This window comes from Ambystoma mexicanum, chromosome 6q, assembly GCF_040938575.1.
Source record: "Ambystoma mexicanum isolate Mex_15411 chromosome 6q, UKY_AmexF1_1, whole genome shotgun sequence".
Taxonomy (NCBI): Eukaryota; Metazoa; Chordata; class Amphibia; order Caudata; family Ambystomatidae; genus Ambystoma; species Ambystoma mexicanum.
This window is the reverse complement of record NC_090937.1, coordinates 1,675,702,031-1,675,722,657: the sequence shown is the minus strand read 5'-3', so window position 1 is coordinate 1,675,722,657 and position 20,627 is coordinate 1,675,702,031. Positions and strand designations below refer to the sequence as shown.

General features: G+C 50.9%; 1 protein-coding gene and 1 long non-coding RNA gene across 2 annotated transcripts in view; both read right to left on the bottom strand.

Annotated features, from left to right (window-relative positions):
* LOC138515431 (zinc finger protein 208-like) overlaps positions 1-20,627 on the bottom strand; it is a 488,076-nt gene that overhangs the window by 191,973 nt on the left and 275,476 nt on the right. The window lies entirely within an intron of this gene.
* The window catches only part of LOC138517035 (uncharacterized), a 29,559-nt gene that overhangs the window by 5,200 nt on the left and 3,732 nt on the right, over positions 1-20,627 (bottom strand). Inside the window, exon 2 of the long non-coding RNA XR_011282345.1 lies at positions 1,956-2,032. This is a non-coding gene — a long non-coding RNA (uncharacterized lncRNA). The remainder of the gene's footprint in view (positions 1-1,955; positions 2,033-20,627) is intronic.

Below are 20,627 nucleotides of genomic sequence, written 5' to 3'. Positions count from 1 at the left end.
AAGACCACGCTCCTGGCCAGGAGGCCGAATTTAAGTCCCCAAGAACCCTGAGCACGCTCCCACCTGCCATCGGCTGCTGCCTGACTGCCTGCTGGCCACGTGCCCCACAGTGCTGGTGGGTGGGGGTGGTGGGAGACATGGGTGGGGGCCTGGTGGAGGGTGCCCCTGGTGGATGGGGGTTGGGGGTGGTGGGAGACATGGATGGGGGCCTGATGGCAGGTGCCCCTGCACTGCTGGGGGGTGGGGGTGGTGGGAGACATGGGTGGGGGCCTGGTGGAGGGTGCCCCTGGTGGATGGGGGTGCAGGGGGACATGATCAGGTGTGCAGGGTAGTCCACTGTTTTGTGGGCTGCCTGCAGGGGCCGGGGAGGGTGTACAGGGTACACCTGTGGGGGCCCACCCAGCCTATTCGCATGTGATAATTCCCACGCACCCCTGTGATACACGTACCCTGGCCAATCGCGTGTTGAACTTCCCGCTACCCCTGTAATACACGCACCCTGCCTGTTCGCGTGTGATGATTCCCGTGTACCCCTGTAATACACGTTCCCTGGCCTATCGCGTGTTCTACTTCACGCGTCCCCCTGTAATACACGTTCCCTGGCCCATCGCGTGTTGAACTTCCCGCTACCCCTGTAATACACGCACCCTGGCTGTTCGCGTGTGATGATTCCCGCGTACCCCTGTGATGCACGTTCCCTGGCCTATCGCTTGTTCTACTTCACGCGTCCCCCTGTAATACACGGTCCCTGGCCCTTCGCGTGTTGAACTTCCCGCTACCCCTGTAATACACGCACCCTGGCTGTTCGCGTGTGATGATTCCCGCGTACCCCTGTAATACACGTTCCCTGGCCTATGCGTGTTCTACTTCACGCGTCCCCCTGTAATACACGTTCCCTGGCCCATCGCGTGTTGAACTTCCCGCTACCCCTGTAATACACGCACCCTGGCTGTTCGCGTGTGATGATTCCCGCGTACCCCTGTGATGCACGTTCCCTGGCCTATCGCGTGTTCTACTTCACGCGTCCCCCTGTAATACACGTTCCCTGGCCCATCGCGTGTTGGACTTCCCGCTACCCCTGTAATACACGCACCCTGGCTGTTCGCGTGTGATGATTCCCGCGTACCCCTGTGATTCACGTTCCCTGCCTAGTCGCGTGTAGTACTTCCCGCGTACTCCTGATTTGGAGATTGCCCGCTTTGCTTTCCTTGTTTGCCTGCCCTGTGAAGTGGTCCGGGGTTAGCGCAGCCCTTAGCGATGATTTAGCGCTTTTGATGGCTTTTCCGTGCGCGAGGGCGTTCTTGGGGGCGTTACTGGCGCTGCTGCAGGCTCGCTGCGATTCTCTGCGCCACGGCTGTTTTGGGAGCTTGAAATCCATGAATACGCTGTGCGCGGAAATCTGTTTTAGCGCACGTGCCTGGCGCAGACTATCGCAGGCGCACGCTGTGCGCCAGCCGCGTGCGCTACTTGTGCGCTGGATTCTATGAATTAGCCTGATAGTTTTTACACAGACAGTTTTTACACTAGCAAGATCCTATCCTGGTACACCTGCCCCCACAAAGGAATTAACCTTGCAGCAAATGAATTAACAACTGGATTGATGCTGAGAAAATATGAATTGAACATATCCGCCAAGTCTGCCCCTCCCCCGCCTCTTGTTTCTTGGGAGACAGTTTGAACTATTCAAGAGCATTATAGATGCTCTGCTGAATTAATCAAATGTTACGGTATGTAGCCCCACCCCCGTTTCAACTGATAACTGAATCTTACACTCAAAATGATTTACGTACATAATATGTATTTTGAAAAGTGAATACATATTGGACACACATTTCACATTTTGACAGTAATTGCTGAATAGAGCCTAACTTCTAGGTGAACTCCCAAAGAAAACACACCCGGCCCCACGTTATGAATGCTTAACACTGTTTGGGTTTCAGGGAGACACTACATACCTTCCTTTCCACATGCTGACAGAGTTTCAGCTCTCAGAAGTGGCTGTACAGTGACATGTTGCCGTTATGTGGCTCACCTAGACAAACACAACATCAGAAGTTAGTGGTGTGTAAACACTGCAAGTTTGAAGCTTGAAGGACCTTGCATTGTTCTGACAATTACTAGGTCTCCCACAGATCATTTGCACAGCTGGGAGCGAAGATACGAAATGTGTGAGGGCAGCAGCAAAAGAGCAGGGCAATGGGTGATCGCAGCGGAAAAAGAGCAGGCCAATGTGTGAAGGCAGCCGCAAAAGAGCAGGGCAATGTGTGATGGCTGCAGCAAAAGAGCAAGGCAATGTGTGATGGCAGCAGCAAAAGAGCAAGGCAATGTGTGATGGCAGCAGCAAAAGAGCAGGGCAATGTGTGATGGCAGCCGCAAAAGAGCAGGGCAATGTGTGATGGCAGCAGTGTGTTTGGCATGTGTGATGAATCTGATGTCATCACTCGTTTTCCTTGGGTAGCCTCTGCCCATGAGTCCTTCAAGTATCCAGCAATATCACACAAAAACAGTGAGTCAACAACTGAGATGAGGAAGAGGCAAGGAGTAGTGTTGATCACTCCGAATGAGCACCAACATCAGCTTTGTCAGTATCACACAAGAAACAGTGAGTCAACAACTGAGATGAGGAAGAGGCAAGGAGTAGTGATCACTCCGAATGAGCACCAACATTGGCTTCCTCGAAATCACACAAGAAACAGCACAGTAACAATTGGGACGAGAAAGACAGATGGAGAAATGAAGATGACTAAGACCAGTAAACCAACACAGGAGTCTAGTCTTTGGAATGTGTTCAATCATGCTGGGAAATTTAAATCTGCCACAGCTGACAGACAGGAGGGAGAACTGCAGAGGCTGAGTTGTGCCGCGACCTGTGCTAACAATGATCCGAACGCTCAGAGAAAGCACGCTGTGGGAAGCGGTGTGGAGGCAAATCCAGATGGTGGAAACAGAAGCTGGTAAGCAGAAAGCCTGCTGCCTGAGAATGCGAGACAGTAGTAACTGGGCACAGTAGAGAAGAACATGGCTAAAGCACATCGGCTAACAGGAAGCGAGAGACACTTAAAATACCTGTTAAGCACAGGGAAGACGGAGGGGTAAAGGTTGCCTGAAAGTGTGGGCCGTTTCCTGAAACTAACATGAGAGACACCAAGTGAAGCCTGTGACGAGATTAACATATTTGTGCACTCTTCTATGAGTGGGTCGCTGAATCCATATCGCAGGAGAAAGATCAAAGTAAAAGCAAATCGTCTTGGAAAAGGGGCAGAGACCCAAAGTACGAGTGAAGAAGCGAATATTGAAAAACTCTAGCAAACATGGCTCCATAAGGGTACACTGTGCAAATATAATTTCATGGATAGCAGGAAAAAATAAATGTAACTGCATACAAGTCCTGTCAGTAGAGTTTGTAGGCAAAGTCAAGGGTGTGTAATAAGTTACAGTAAGAGGAGAACCCCAAGAAGATTCACGTCCTTTAAAGTTTGAGTTGTTGTAAATGTGGGAAAGAACCTAGCAGGGGAGTGTACAAATAAAAATAATACGGTAGAAAAGAATGCCAAGGAAGACACATACCCTTAGGATCGTTAAAGTATCTTGAATGTGAAGAGAAACCCGTGGAAGGGAGCCATTTGCACGTGAACACACCAGGAGGAGGGAGTTATCCTCTTGGATTAAAAATAAAAGTGGTTATATTTTGTTTGAACTTTTTCGTATTGGTAAAAAGGAATCTTGGAAGGGGAGCCATTCCCTGGAACTGTGAACATTGTCCACTTGGAACTTTTTGGTTGGATTTGAACATTTGTGCACTTTGAAAACCAGAGACAATATCATTTGCACACTAGAGTTTGTTTTAGAGGGTAAGGAACAGGTTACAATTTTGGACACAGGACATATTTTGCTTTGGACATCTTGACAAATGACAGACCCCTTAGTTTCGGTTGAGGTGGGGAAACACCCCCTAGGATTTGAGTTAGTAAGACATTTTCCAACCCCTTTTTGATTTAATAAATGTTTATGACCCCAACCATAAACCCCAAATGGTGAACAGAGGATATCACAGGGGCCACGTGCTGATCTTGGAAGCAAGATCATGCAGAACAACAGAGGTTTGAATCCCGATTCCGTGCTTAGATACCAAACTCGGTATTAAGCGTGTTATAAAAAACCAATTAAATAACAAAAAATAAAAAGTTGGAGTGGTAGCAGAAAGACCACAGAGCAGTCGAAGCACTCAAGATGGTCTGTCTAATGATGGAGGGTGCAACAGAGAATGCAGGGAGCTAGTGAAAACATGCTTAGATGGTAATGCAGGAAGCAGAAGCTAAGGAGATGGGGTAGAACTGCTACAGCGCATCAGTAGTGAAGAGATGGCAGGGAGCACAGTCTACCTATTCAAGCTCAGCACTTTAAGCCAATAATACTATTTGTGTGAGTTCCTGCAATTCCTTTTTGAAAACCTTTAGTACGCCTGCCTCTCCACGCTACAGACACAACCTTTTCTGTAGTGAATCCCAACAATCAAAATGGGAATATTTCTTTATGGTCTATAGAGAGGAAAGAATATGCTGCGATGCAGTGATCCGAGTAGGTAACCCCACCCTCAACTCCCAAAGTGGCAATGCATACAAACATGTCCCGATGCAATTAGGGAGATGCTTTGCAAAGAAAAGAGCATCACTGGATCAGCATCCAGGGATCCCCATGGCCTTTCCGAGTCCCTGTGTAGCACCTTAGTGTTCCCTTCCTCTCGATGCTTCAAGGAAAGAAACGTGATCTGAATGTACTTTACAGATCATGGTTTAAAATAAGTCAGTACAAACTTTCCTCTTCCCCAAGATTGATAATATACTGTGAACATTATTTAAGTGGGGTACTTGCCACACCCGTTATAATATGATTAGTATACAGTGGGGAATTAGCACATAAAGGAAAAACATGAAAGCTAATAATATGGCTATTGCCATCGATCTCTCTTCTGCCTTCGACAGTCAACCATACCATCCTGCTCAACCGGGTCTGTGAGAATCTGGGTATCACTGATCAGGCTCTGGCCTGGCTGACCTCTTTTCTCTCTGATCGACCCTCCCAGGATCAACTGGGGTCCTTCCTTTCATCTATCTTCTTCTCTACCTGTGGTGTTCACTAGGGGTCTAACCTCTCGCCTGGCTTTTCAACCAATACCTGGCAACTCTGGCCCACTGCATTGCCGCTTTATGCACAACTCATTTCGTGCTCTGAAACACTTGTGTACGAGCGCAATAGAAATAAAATATCCTCATCAGCAACCCATTTCCATCCTTTCCCTTCTCTCTTTGGCCAGCCTCGCTTGGCCCTCCTCCTATCCCGACCTGTGAGGCTAAGAACCTCGGGGTCATCTTTGATTCCACACTTTCCTTCTCCGCCCACATCTCTAAAAAGTCAAACTTCCTATTGCACCTCCTCAGAGGCACTCTTCCTTTCCTCTCCTTCCCCCAGAAGCTCATTTTCTCCCAAGCTCTGGTCTCTCTAGGTTGGACTATTACAACAGCCTCTTTCTAAAACTACCTGCCTCTACTCTTCGCCCTCTGCAATTTATCCAGAACAGGACTGCGAGACTTGTCCTTGGCCTCAAGCCCTGGGATCATATCTCTCCAGCTCTGAAATCTCTACATTGGCTCCAAGTGGATGCAAGGTTTAAATTCAAAACCCTGTGCATTGTCCACAAGGCTTTCTGGGGCCTGGGTCCAAAGTACCTTCAGCTATTCCTCAACAAATACCGTCCCCTCTCAAGCTCTTCACTCCTCTACTTCTAACTCCCCCAGGGTCAGTAGTTTCTCATAGAAACGACCCGGGGGTAGATCTCTGTCTTCGGCCGGGGCCTCCCTCTGGAATGCCTCCCTGCCACTCTAAAACTTGAGGAGACCCATCTCCGGTTCCGGAAGCACCTCAAGACCTTCCTCTTTGCATCTGCCTTTGCTCCCCCTCTCCCTTGCTGATCTGCTCTCTCTTGGCACTGTGCATCTGGCCACCCGCCGACCCCTTGGCCCAGTTACCTGCTCACCCTGCCACCCTTCTGCACTGCCTCCCGGCCACCCCTTGCACTGGGGACCTCATTACAAGTTTGGAGGTAGCCATGCCCTTAATAAGCTGCCTCCAAACTCTGGTCCGGGTCCGTGGTCCCTGAATGGGGAAATACCTTGCCATTCCGACTTTGGAGAGCCCGGTATTTCCCCATTCAGGGACCACGGACCCGGACCACCCCCATTCAAGCCCCCATAGGGCTCAATGAGAATGGGGAGCATGCTAACAATGGGCCCGTTAATGACGGGCCTGTTGTTAGCATGCCCCCTCGCGGGACCCGCAAAAGACGTCTGGTCTGACCAGATGTCCAGAGCGGGTCCCTCGAGGTGACCTGATAATGAGGCGGTACGGGGTTAACGGCGCCGGTAACCCCTTACCGCCTGACTTGTAATGAGGCACTCCTATCTGTACCCATACAGTCCCCCATTTTCTTCTTTTTATGCACTGATCAGACTTAGCCAGTTCTGCTGCCGTAAACACAGCACTTGCCACTTGCTGGCTGCACTACTCCTGTTTATTGCTCCATTATATATTGTATTTGTATTTATTATTATTTATCTGTTTATCCTCTGCTCTGCACTTTCCACTCTCCCCCTTCCATGCACTTGAGCGTTCGTAATGTCACTGGGTCTAGTAAGATCATTGTTTTGTTCTCCCCTGTTCCCCTCCCTTGCCTTGTCGTGCTCTGTAACACTTGTGTACGAGCGCGATAGAAATAAAATATCATGACATAACCTTATTCATCTTCTGAAATTGTGAGGCAGGAGTGTGGGTGAAACAATAGAAAGAATACCCACAATATTAGAGTTGGAAATGATGGAGATTTTAGAGTGGTACATCAGCGCTACGGCCAAGGCAAAGAGGTCTCGCATCTACAGATGACATGTCTTCCATTCCTCCAGGGTGGAGGAATGAGTGGCAAAGGTACCTTTTGCTGTGGCGCTGGGGTGGATATCCCTCCTCGGATCGGTTTGCTGCACTGTATGACTTCGAACAAGACCGCATGACTTCCCCTTTATCCACATTTTCCAAAATGAAAAGCTGTGTTTATCCTCCTTAGAATGAGTAGGTTTACCAATTTTTGCTGCCTGCTTTCTCATGTAATTAACTACATCATGGTTTTGCAGTGTACCATACCAGTGAAAATATCTAAGTACCTCCCCAGTGTGCGGTACAACACATAGGCCAGGTGACTTTGCCAAATACCAAAACTCTTAATGTACTTTTAAATAAAGGCTGCGTCACAACATTGGTGATTGAGTTCTTAACGATAAGACCCATCCCTCAACCCTGCTCACGGGATGGAACGAGATCATGATTTTAGATCTCCCTCATAGCACATCATGCAGAACATGGTCCACAGACTGACTCAACCATGCTCCTGTTGGCACCAATATCTGCAGGGCATGAGCGGTGAGTACTTGATGCAGACCTGTGTGCAGATGATGGAACCACATCTTGGAGCTTCGCCCCCAGGGCTGTATGTGGGAGAGTACTTCACAGTGGGTCTTCTTTAGGAATGCACACAGGATGACAGCCAATTGGTTTCAACATCTTAAATCATTGCATGTGGGTCATTATTGTGGTGTGTGACCCACCTAAGTGTGTTGCCCTTTTAAGGGAATGTGTCCCTCTCCTGGGTGTATTACCTTTTTAAAATGGGCCATGACTGTCATGGCCCAAGCTAATAAAAGGAGTCTCTGCAGACACGTGGGCCAGAACAGCTGCAGACTCCCAAGAGGAACTACTGAGTCTGTGTCTCCTTTATGTAGGCCTTAAGGTCTACACGTGGGGGCACTGGCCCTCATGCCCTGATGTCGTGGGACTCATGCCAGCACGGTGGCAGAGGTCCGCATGGTCAGGGGCATGGCATGCGCTTCCCCCACCTGCGATGGTGCTGATGCCATATAGCACCATGGGGCCTGCCGGATTCCAATGGCAGGTCACCCACAATATTGGCGACGAGGACTGATCCCCGGAGGGGCTCATGAACCCCCCCCCTTTTTTTTGGGTACGTTTTCCCTCGTTTGAGGGGTTATTTATCTCTTCCCTTCGTTTGGAAGAAAGAGGGAAGGGATGTGTTCTTGGGCAGAGAAAGCAAGATGCAGCATCCATCGCCGCTCACAAGGAGCACTGACAAAGCTACATGTGGCGGTCGTCATCGCCGCAAATGAGGGAGGAGCTGTCCACTGTTGCGGGGAGGTGAGATGCCGCAAATGAATTGGGGGGGGGGAGCCCTGCTGGCGAGTTGTCCCCAGCCCTCTGAGGAGGGGGCTCGTGCGGCCGAATGGGAGTTCGCCTGGATACTGCCCCCGCCTGTGGCATCCGCTGCACGATAAGTGTTCCGAGGGAGCAATGAAGTGAGCACCCGCTTCTTGGTGCGCAGCATTTGCCAAAAGAAGAAGTTGTGGGGAGGAGTGACTGTTCCCCAGAGGGGCGGAGAGTGCCCGGTAGACAGCTAGCAGCCCCTTACTGGTCGCGGCCCTCTGTGCCGAGGGTGCTTGTGCGACCCAAGTGAGGGGCAGCCCCAGTGCTGTCGGCGCAGATTTTGTCCACACCATGCTATGCGGCATTCGCTGCAGAAGAAGAGGGGTGGGACACTAACATTTCCCCACACAAGAAGGGGACGGCCACAAGAACGGGAGGTGAATGCCCCGCAAGCAGGGTGTTGCCTCTGGATATCTTACTGAAGTCCTGGGTCGGCAGCGGTGCACTGAAGCTCTGGAATCGGAGCTGTCAAAGTGGGAAGCATCAATCCCGGTGCCCCTTGATTATCCCGGACCTGGTGGTGATTGTCCAAAATTCTCCGGTTTCGGCCCTGGTGAGGTGCAGAGGTTCCTGGTGTGTTAACCAGGCCTCTGGCCGGTGGTTAAAAGGTAGTGCTCTGTGCCGAGCAAATAAGAAAACAAAGGCTCTGAAGACCCGGGTCAAGTGGCGTTGCAGTGTCTGGCTGGCTGTGCACAGGGCCCTCTGCAAGACCGGGCCACCGGCAGTGAATCACAGAATGCCCAAGTCAGGGCAATTAGAACGAAATGAAATACCCTGTATCTGCAAACATAAATAAATACTCCATGGCAGGGCATCAGCCTGGGAAATGAAAACAAAAGTAAATACTCTGTGTCTGCAAACAGAATTCAACTCTCCTTCCGTGTCTGCAAACAGAATTCAACTCACCACATCGGTGAACTACAGAGTGCCCCAAGCTGGGGCAATGAAACAAAATTAAATACTACACATCTGTGCAAGGTTAAGATGGTGCTCTTGTCATCTGAGCATTGATGGCAGACCCCAGGTCTACCTGCAGTGTAGCTGACAGCTGTGCTCCACGTCGGAGCGCAAGAAAAAAAGGGGTGCCCCTACTTGTAGCAAGGAAGTTGGCAATGACTGGGCAGGTGTGCCGACCACCAGCATCACAGGCAGCGGCATCAGAAGGCAAAGCCCGTCTGGATTACCACGCTGACTGGCGGTGAAACCTGTAGCTCCATGTTGGAGCAATTAGAACAGAAGCCCAAACAAAATCCCTGGCCAAGAGGGACAGTGAGTGGTCAGCCCACCCCTAACCAACAAGAGGCGGCATGCTAGTAGTGCTGGCTCCCCACGCTCCCAGCGCGTACCGAGGTGACAGGCGTGATGGCAACAGTGTGCTGAAAGTGATACATGTTGCCCGCCACCCCAGTAATGTGGGCAATATCATGCCTGTAGAAAGGAAGGTGAGGATCCTGAGAAGGGGATCCGGTGTGGTGAGGTGTCCGCCACTGGGGGGGGGGGTGGCAACAAAGATGAGGATCTCCCGCCGGGTTAGAGAAAAGCCAGTGCCTGCCAAATGCCCCTGGCAACAGAGCTTGTGTAAGCGAATGAAAAGTGCTCCAGTCCTTGGAGTCTGAAAACAGATAGTTGCGTGGTTGAAAGAGGTGCACCACCTTTTGTGATCCCAGGCCAATATGACTGCAGGTGCTGGTAACAAGGTTGAGCATGAAGAACAGGAAGGTGGAATCAGCTGGAGTGGCCTGCCAAGGTTGATGAGTAAAGAAGGCTGCTGGCCCAGTATACACACATGCAAATGATCCGCTGAAGGTTCTGGGTCTCTGCCAGTGAACAAGGTCATTGTTACGCTCACCTGGTCTCCATAGGGGCGCCGAACACAGCTGGACTGCAGCAGTCTCCACCAGCGTGACTGACGCAAGTCTCTCCCCTTCTCACCTGTTTTTCCTGTTGGCTTGCAAACTTCTTTCGTGACTTCTTCCGCACAGTGCGGGATTTGTATAGAGCTGTGCACGGGTCTTCGGATTCCAGCGTGCTTCGTTCAGACTGACCGGGATGGAACCAGGAAGGAACAATATCCGGGACCAATCGGCTTCCTTCATGAGTTGTTTGAAACGGGTGACATAGGTAAGCACATCCTGGGATCCTTGTCTAAAATCAAGTAGACGTTCTTGAGCGCTATAGACCTGCTCAGGACAATCAAACATGGCCTTTAGGGCTTCCACAAATCCATTGTAGTCATCAAGGAGGGCGTCGCCCGAATTGACTAGGGGAGTAGCCCAGGTTAATGCGTTGCCAGTGAGGTGTGATATCATAAACCCTACTTTTGCTCTAGGGGTGGAAAAGTAGTAGGGTTTGATGGTGAAATGCACTAGGCATGAATCCAGGAAGGCACAAAGGGTCTTTGGAGAGCCGTCATATTTGTCCACCACTCCTCCTAATAACACACTTTCCTTGGTAGCAGAATCACAAGACAAAGGCAGCGTTCTCAGCTTTAAGGTTTTGAACTTCGGTGGTAAGTTCCTGCATGCCTCGCATGAGGTCCTGAACTACGGCTTCCATCCCTGTATCCGTATTGATTTTTGGCCGTCTCAATCTGTCGCAAGTCTCTCCCCTTCTCACCTGTTATTCCTGTTGGCTTGCAAACTTCTTTCGTGACTTCTTCTGCACAGTCCGGGATTTGTTTAGAGCTAGGTGCAGGTCTTCGGATTCCAGCGTGCTTCGTTCAGACTGTCTGGGATGAAACCAGAAAGGAACAATGTCCGCGCACAGAGGCACAGGAGCTGTGACTCGAAAGCAGTGAAAATCCAGGAAGTTGGAAGTTTAGAGGATGTAAGGAAAGGAGGAGGAATCAAGGAACCGGAAAACAGGATATTCAGGAGGATAGCCCCGAGCAAACTCCGGCAGCACACGTCCAGCTACGGCGAACAGCAGCGTTGAGATGCGCATCACGGCAGGGGGGGGTGTCTGTTTAATAGTGTGTGAAGCGCGGAACGTAAAGGCTGGCAAGCTACATTTCATATACAACGGCCATGTTGGGAGGGGTACTGCATTCAGAGCTCTATGGGTCAGGGACCAGGAGGTCCAAAAGGGACGCAGGCGACGGTTCATGACAGCATGCCTCCTCTGAAGCCCAGATCCTCCGGGTTTGCCTGGATGGATAAGGTGGTATTTTCGAATCAACCTGGGGCTATTCATGTTTGAAAGGGGTTCCCAGGTTCGCTCACTAGGTGGATATCCTTTCCATTCGACCAAGTACTCCAACTGACCACGTCGGTACCTGGAATCACATATTCTGGAGACCTCATATCAGAGTTGGTCATTGACAATCACTGGCATAGCTCTTGGAGCAGTTCGAGAGGGTTGACCATATGGCTTTAACAGAAGTATGGAAAACTGGGTGGATCCTATTCCATGATTCAGGTAGTTGGAGTTGAAAGGCCACTGGATTGACAATTTCTTTTATAGTAAAAGGACCGTAATACCTGGGTGCCAATTTATTTGGACGTAAGTGACGTAGGAGGAGTTTTGAGGATAACCAGACCTTATCGCCTATTGAATATGAAAGTCCTGGTCTTCTTTTGGAGTCAGCATAAAGTTTCAAGTCTCTTCGAGCCTTTTCCAGGTTTCCTTAAGCTTCCTTATGTACATTGATTAATGTTTCAATCCAAGAATCAACCGTAGGAACTGGGGTTGGATGTGGAAGAATGGACGGTAGGACTGAAGGATGAAATCCTTGACTACAGAAAAAAGGACTGGTTTTGATAGCTGAATGATCCGAATTGTTGTATGCAAATTCAGCCACAGGTACTAAGAGTGACCAATCATCCTGGACCTTGGTGGCGAAGCAACTAAGATATTGTTGTAAAGTTTGGTTAACACGCTCACTAGCTCCATTGGTCTGTGGTTGATATACCGAAGACAAGGCACGCTGGATTCCCAGTGTACGAGATAACTGTTTCCAGAACTGGTATATGTATTGGGGCCCTCTATCCGAAATGATTTTGGAAGGTAGCCCAAGAAGGCGGAATATGTGTTCCAGGAAAATTCCAGCAAGCTCAGATGAGGATGGCAGTTTGGATAAAGGTGTAAAATGAGCCATATGAGTGAACAAATCAATGGTAACCATTATAGTTGTGTAGCCCCTGGAAGAGGGCAGTTCCACTATGAAATCCGTGGCAATGATTTCCCAGGGTCTTGTTGGTATCGTGGTTTGAAGCAGGAGACCTGCTGGTTTTTTATCGTGTTTGTTCCGATTGCAGACTGAACACGTCTGGATATGGATCTTGATATCATCCTTCATCTTTGGCCACCAAAACTGTCTTTGTATTAGATGGAGAGTGTTGGTGATGCCATGGTGCCCTGAATGGAAAGTATCATGACATAGGCTTGTGATTCTTTGTCTCAATCCAGGAGTGGGAAAGACCAAGCGATTGTCCTTGAACAGGTATCCGTCCTTTGTTTTGAGATTCCATCGATTGTTTCTTTTAAACTCCTTCCATAGTTCAGAGGATTGCGTTTGAATTCAAATATCCGCCAAGTGGGTGATTGCTTGGGCAACAAATATTGTGAGGGGAAACATCTTACGAAAGGTCCGATCCTCAAGGGGCTCATAGTCCAGAAGCCTGGATAAGGCATCGGCTATGACGTTATGTGTTCCAGGGAAGTGATGGATTTGGAATTGATATTGGGCAAAAAAGAAAGCCCAGCGAGCTTGGCGACTGTTTCTGCATTCTAGGGATTGTAATACTTGGAGATTCCGATGGTCTGTGCGAACTTGAACTGGGTGTTTTGCTCCCAGAAGGAGATGACGCCAATCAGTGAAGGCCTAACGGATGGCTAACAATTCCTTCTCCAGGACAGAATAATGGTTTTCACTGGGAGTCAAGGTGCAGGAGAGATAGGCGATGGGATGTTCTAGATTGTCTCCAAGTTCCTGTTTCAAGACTGCCCCAATGGCGTACTTGGAAGTATCAGTTTCGACAATGAAGGGTTTGTTTGTGTCAGGTTGAGCAAGGATGGGGCTTGTGTAAATTCTGATTTTAATCGCTGAAACGCCGAATCTTGGACTGAGGTCCAATGACAGGGGGTGTCCTTTTTTAACAACGTGACAATTGGATGAACAATTTCCGAAAATGCTGGAATAAACTTTCTGTAGAAGTTAGCAAGCCCCAGGAAGGATTGAATCTGCTTAACGCTAGTGGGAACAGGCCAAGATAGTAGGAGTCAACCTTCGAAGAATCCATTCCAATCCCTTTTTGGCTAAGAACAAATCCGAGATAGTGAACAGTGGACATGTGAAAGAGGCATTTATCCGGTTTGGCCAGGAGTTTATGTTCCCGTAAACGTTGTAAGACTGCCTTTACGTGTTCTTCATGTTTTTGATGGTCCTTGGAGTAGATCAGTATGTCGTCTAGATATGCAATGATGAAGAGGAACAGCATATCAGAAAATACCCGGTCCATGAAGCGTTGGAAAACTGCTGGGGCATTAGCAAGTCCAAAGGGCATAACTACTCAAAATGGCCGAAGGGTGTTCTAAAGGCTGTCTTCCATTTGTCACCTTCCTTTATACAAATAAGATGAGGTCTAGTTTTGTGAAGATGACAGCGCCTCTGAAGGCTTCCAGGATGTCTGAGATGAGAAGCAGTGGATAACTGTCCTTAAGAGTGCATTGATTAAGCCCACGGTAATTGAGACATGGGGCCTCATTACGACCCTGGCGCTAAGGGATTACCGGTTCTGGTAAGGGTACCAGTAATCCCTTAGCGCCTGATTACGAGGTCCCTTTGCGGGTTCCCACCTTAACGGCTGGTTTTACCAGCCATTAAGGAATGGACCAGCAAAGGGACCTTGGTGCTAATTACGGTACTGCAATTTGCAGTACCGTAATTACCGCCTTCCCCATTCCCATTATGGCCTATGGGGCAAAAATGGGAATGGGGAAGGCCCATGGTGAAATGGGGAAGTACCGCCCCGCCAACCTTGGAATGGGGTGGTACTTCCCCATTTCACCATGGCGGGCTTGTTACAATACCGGCAGCAAGGTGGTAGGATTCTTTCTTGGAAGGCGATAGAAAGGCCTGTAGAATCACAAGGTTATTTTGTCCAGGAGAGTTCAAGGAAGGAATTGATGTGGAGCAGACATCATTCTCCCGAAACTGTGCCCCATCTAGGATTGGGGGCTGGCGTTTCCCGAATGCCGTGGAGGAGCAATAGGGCACTCTCTCACACAAGGTGTTTATCGGCGGCACAATACATGCAGAAACCAGTGTGAATACGGCGCATCCTTTCTTGTGGGGTAATAGGTCCACAGAAGGCCCCCAGTTGCATAGGTTCTGGGTCTGAGGTCGGAGAAACTGCAGATTCAGGACTAGAAGGATGATCGATGACAGTCTTTGGGAATGATGATATTGACTTCTTTTTCTCCGCCTTTCTTACCTGGATTCGCAAATCAATTTGCAAGGAAAGTTTCAAGACGGCCTGGAAGGAATTGGGGCGAGCTACCCTGGCTAGCTCGTCCTTTATTTCTTCATTCAACCCTCTGCAAAAGAGGGTGAAGCTAGCCTCTTGGGACCAATCGGCTTCCTTCATGAGTTGTTTGAAACGGGTGACGTAGGTAAGTATATCCTGGGATCCTTGTTTAAAATCAAGTAGACATTCTTGACCGCTATAGACCTGCTCAGGACAATCAAACATGGCCTTTAGGGCTTCCACAAACCCATTGTATTCATCAAGGAGGGCGTCGCCCGAATTGACTAGAGGAGTAGCCCAGGTTAATGCGTTGCCAGTGAGGTGTGATATCATAAACCCTACTTTTCCTCTAGGGGTGGAAAAGCAGTAGGGCTTGAGGGTGAAATGCACTAGGCATGAATCCAGGAAGGCACGAAGGGTCTTTGGAGAGCCGTCATATTTGTCCACCACTCCTCCTAATAACACACTTTCCTTGGTAGCAGAATCACAAGACAATACCAGCTGTTTTAAGGCAGCGTTCTCAGCTTTAAGGTTTTGAACTTCGGTGATAAGTTCCTGCATGCCTCGCATGAGGTCTTGAACCGCGGCTTCCATCCCTGTACCCGTATTGATTTTTGGGCGTCTCAATCTGTCGCAAGTCTCTCCCCTTCTCACCTGTTTTTCCTGTTGGCTTGCAACCTTCTTTCGTGACCTCTTCCACACAGTCCAGGATTTGTATAGAGCTATGCGCGGGTCTTCAGATTTCAGCGTGCTTCATTCAGACTGTCCGGGATGAAACCAGGAAGGAACAATGTCTGCGCACAGAGGCACGGAAGCTGTGACTCGAGCGCTGTGAAAATCCAGGAAGTTGGGTAAGTTTAGAGGATGTAAGGAAAGGAGGAGGAATCAAGGAACCGGAAAAGGGGATATTCAGGAGGATAGCCCCGAGCGAACTCCGGCAGCACACGTCCAGCTACGGCAAACAGCAGCGTTGAGAACCGCAGCGCCGCGGGGTGTGTCCGTTTAATAGTGTGTAAAGCGTGGAACGTAAAGACTGGCAAGCTACGTTTTGTATACGACAGCCATGTTGGGAGGGTTACTGCATTCAGAGCTCTATGGGCCAAGGACCAGGAGGTCCAAAAGGGACGCAGGCGACGGTTCATGACAGTGACTCGTTATGAAGTGATGAATGACTGCACCTGCCCACTCAGTTTCGTCTTACTGACACGAAGGAAGATTTGCCTAAAATGTTGAAATGATATGTTAACTAGCTGTAATGAGCAGGGCCGACTTTCACCTCCCGTAAAACCTCCTTGTGCACCCTTCAACTATGTCTCACCTTAATGTTATGAATGGCGGGCTCTCCATCCTGCAACTGTATGCAGGGGTGCGTAGATATTCAAGGATCCAGTTAACTTCAATGATCCTGTAGTTTTATTGCAGAGTTCAGACAACGGTGACTCTGAGGATAAGTCTTTATGCCACCATACTCGATAGTATGAATTGCTTTAGAGTTCAAGTTGCCAAAAGTTCACTCTTTTGTCTTTCTTTGCAGATTCCCCTTTGGGGGTGCACCAGATGAAAAGTGACTCCTCTCCGGAAAATGGTGAGTAGAATGCCAAGGTAAGTTTCTATACATGCACGATGCGATAATGCCTAAACATGCAATATTGTTCTTCTGTGCAACTAATGTGCTGTCCCTTTTCTATTCTGCAGGTGCAGTGTCTCCGGAGCAAAGATCGTGTGATGGTGACTCGTGGGGCTGCAAGCGAATGCAGCTTCAGGTGACTATATATGCTGCGTGAGATTGGATGTCTTTAAAGAGGTGCAACGCACCTGATGTTTCCTTTAATTCAGCAGGTGTGGCAGCTACGGCGCGGCCGTCGCGTGCCTGTGCTTTGTTGGATCGTAGGAACGAACAGCATTCAGGTGAGTATCATGTTGTGCAATGCTCAATGGGCCTCATTACACGGTAAGGGTTTACCGGTACCGGTGAGGGCACCGGTAAACACTTACCGCCTTACTACGATGTCCCTTTGCCAGACCCGACCTCAACGGCTGGTTTTACCAGCCGTTAAGGAATGGGCCCGCAAAGGGACCTTGGTGCTAATTACAGTACTGCAATTTGCGGTACCGTAATTACCTCCTTCCCCATTCCCATTGAGCCCTATGGGGGCAAAAATGGGAATGGGGAAGTGCCTTGGTGAATTACTGGCTCCGCTCACCTTGGAGTAGGCCGGTAATTCTGCCATCCACCAAGGCGGATGCCGTAAAATACCGGCGGCAACCATGGCGCTAATAGCGCCATGGTTACCACATACCGTGTAATGAGGCCCAATGTCTTTAAAGTGGTTCTTTACTCTGCACGATTAACCTGTTCTATTTCTGTTTTGGCAGATGCAGAGACTTCCGGACGATCGAGATGAAGAATCAGGTAAGGGGCTTGTTCTATTCTCTATTCTCTCTTCTTTGGCAGGCAAGGATCGCGATGACCAGGACGGGCATGACTGAAGACAGGACTGGAGCTTGCAGACACAGTGAGCGTTACACTGCAGGAGTGCAGAATAACGTGAAGCGTGTTCTGTTCCAAGGGTGTGGTTTAAATAGCCAAAAAAGTAGTCCCTCCAACCACACCCTTTCAAAGTAGTTCCAGGTAAAGTAGTCCCTCCAGTATGCCTCAGACTAGGCTGCACATGGTCCTTCTTCTCCTGCAGAGGGTTTTGTTTGAGATGGCAGTATGAGCCTGGTGTGAACGGTGCCAGGACTGAGTCCAGGAAGCCCTCGGGTAGTCCTTTGGGGCCTTAAAGGTCCCCATAGGTGCTAGTAACTGGGGCAGATTGGTCTGCTTCCCCTATCTGGGGGCAAGTACCGTGACAGCCATTCTCTGGTTGGCTGCCCGCACTTGGAGATTCGGCAGGCAGCACTCTGACAATTCGGCAGCCTCTCTAAAGGCATGATGCTCCAATGATGGATGGGTGGATAATAGAAAAGCCTGCATCACTGGAAAGGACAAGGAGAAGCCCCCTGCAGATGCCGGACCTGGCAGTGAAGAAACAGAGGCTCCAGGCCCATGGAGTTTCCGACTAGGGAAATGCGGCCCGACAGGCTGCTACTCCCAGTCAGCCTGGACCAGATGTCTGAGGAGAATAGAAACTAACAACCAATGATTGTAGCAGCGCCCGTCAAGAGCATATCACAGGCTCTGTTTTCAGACAACCATGACATTGCAATAGATGGCTGTAAAGCGAGCAGGGGGACTAAACTGGCACATGTATGGTAAAGACACAGGAGGGTTGCAGATCAGTGTGAATGTCTGTGCACTCTCTGCTGTGGCCAGTGTCCTGCTTGGGGGGGTAGGCGAGCTGAGAAGCAGGTGGCCCCAACACTCTGCCACTGGTGTCGTACTGACTGCATAGCAAGTGGCCTCAACGCTCTGCCACTGGTGTGCGCCTTGCCAGGCCCACCATCCATGGACCAGGCCAACGTGGCCCTGGGTGGGATTTTGCCAGCCTTGAATTGGGACAACATGTGCAGTGTCAATGGAACGGACCCCTGCCTTGTAGGAGAAGGTGCCTGGAAGGGAAAGGAGTGGCCCAGACACCCGAGTGTCTGTGTTGGACAAGCCAGTCCCTGAGCAGAAGAGCTAGGAGCAGGAGAGGGTTGCAGCTCCTCACAACTGCTTGTGAGCCCACCTGTGCCCCTGCTGCATGGTGACAATACTGGTCACAAGAACGGAGGGGTGAGTGATTTCCTGCCACCCTGGACCCTGTCAACAGTCATTTGACGCAGCTTGTCGTGCGCCGATGTGTATAGCCCTATGGGCACCTGCCGGATTCCAATGGCAGACCACCCACAACAATTATTTCCCATACCTGGGGCAAGGAAGTAACTAAACAATGGATACAGATGGTGGCAGGACCCTGTAATACTAGGATTGCCCGAATTCGGCCCCAGAACACATACCCTTCCATACCTAAACATAAAATATAACACCCAAATATCCAAGATGGTGTAATCACTAGTGTAAAGCCGGTGTTCCATTTCTTACCATACCCTCCTCAACAAGGCTTTACCATCATATCATTGTTCCACGTGTGATCTGGAAAGACAACAACCAACGCTACTTGTAGCTACCAATGTGCCTATCTAAAAACACACCTCGGGCCCCTTCAGCATAGCACTACGATCCTGCATGTAGGAGCATTATGTACGATTTACAATTCCACCAAATGAACGGCTAACTCACGTCCTTGTATAGCATGTAGGAGCACAGGGTCAGAACAGGACCCTAACCCAGGATCTGCGGGACATGGGCCCCACTTCCAGGAAGAGGCACAGGGGTGGAAGGGGGCAATGGAGAAGAGACTGGAGAGCAGAGGACAGAAACAGGGCAGTGGAGAAGAGAACAGGGGGGGAGGGAGAGGGCAGCGGAGAAGAGACTGGAAAGCAGAGGTCAGGGGGAGAGCAGAGAAGAGGCTGGAGAGCAGAGGACAGGGTGGAGGGAGGGAGCAGCAGGGAAGCGACTGGAGAGCAGAGGACAGGGGAGGGGGTGGGCAACGGGGAAGAGGCTGGAGAGCAGAGGACAGTGGGGAGAGGGGGGGCAACGGGGAAGATGCTGGAGAGCAGAGGACAGGGGGAGGGCAACGGGGAAGATGCTGGAGAGCAGAGGACAGGGGGAGGGCAACGGGGAAGAGGCTGGAGAGCAGAGGACAGGGGGAGGGCAACGGGGAAGAGGCTGGAGAGCAGAGGACAGGGGGAGGGCAACGGGGAAGAGGCTGGAGAGCAGAGGACAGGGGGAACAACGGGGAAGAGGCTGGAGAGCAGAGGACAGTGGGGAGAGGGGGGCAACGGGGAAGAGGCTGGAGAGCAGGGGACAGGGGAGGGGTGGGCAACGGGGAAGAGGCTGGAGAGCAGGGGACAGGGGGGGCAACGGGGAAGAGGCTGGAGAGCAGAGGACAGTGGGGAGAGGGGGGGCCACGGGGAAGAGGCTGGAGAGCAGAGGACAGTGGGGAGGGCAACGGGGAAGAGGCTGGAGAGCAGGGGAACAACGGGGAAGAGGCAGGGGACAGGGGGGGCAACGGGGAAGAGGCTGGAGAGCAGGGGACAGGGGGGGCAACGGGGAAGAGGCTGGAGAGCAGAGGACAGTGGGGAGAGGGGGGGCAACGGGGAAGAGGCTGGAGAGCAGGGGACAGGGGAGGGGTGGGCAACGGGGAAGAGGCTGGAGAGCAGAGGACAGGGGGGCAACGGGGAAGAGGCTGGAGAGCAGAGGACAGTGGGGAGAGGGGGGGCAACGGGGAAGAGGCTGGAGAGCAGGGGACAGGGGAGGGGCAATGGGGAAGAGGCTGGAGAGCAGAGGGCAGGGGGGGCAACGGGGAAGAGGCTGGAGAGCAGGGGACAGGGGAGGGGTGGGCAACGGGGAAGAGGCTGGAGAGCAGAGGACAGTGGGGAGAGGGGGGGCAACGGGGAAGAGGCTGGAGAGCAGGGGACAGGGGAGGGGCAACGGGGAAGAGGCTGGAGAGCAGAGGGGGCAATGGGGAAGAGGCTGGAGAGCAGGGGACAGGGGAGGGGTGGGCAACGGGGAAGAGGCTGGAGAGCAGAGGACAGTGGGGAGAGGGGGGGCAACGGGGAAGAGGCTGGAGAGCAGGGGACAGGGGAGGGGCAACGGGGAAGAGGCTGGAGAGCAGAGGGCAGGGGGGGGCAACGGGGAAGAGGCTGGAGAGCAGGGGACAGGGGAGGGGTGGGCAACGGGGAAGAGGCTGGAGAGCAGAGGACAGTGGGGAGAGGGGGGGCAACGGGGAAGAGGCTGGAGAGCAGAGGACAGTGGGGAGAGGGGGGGCAACGGGGAAGAGGCTGGAGAGC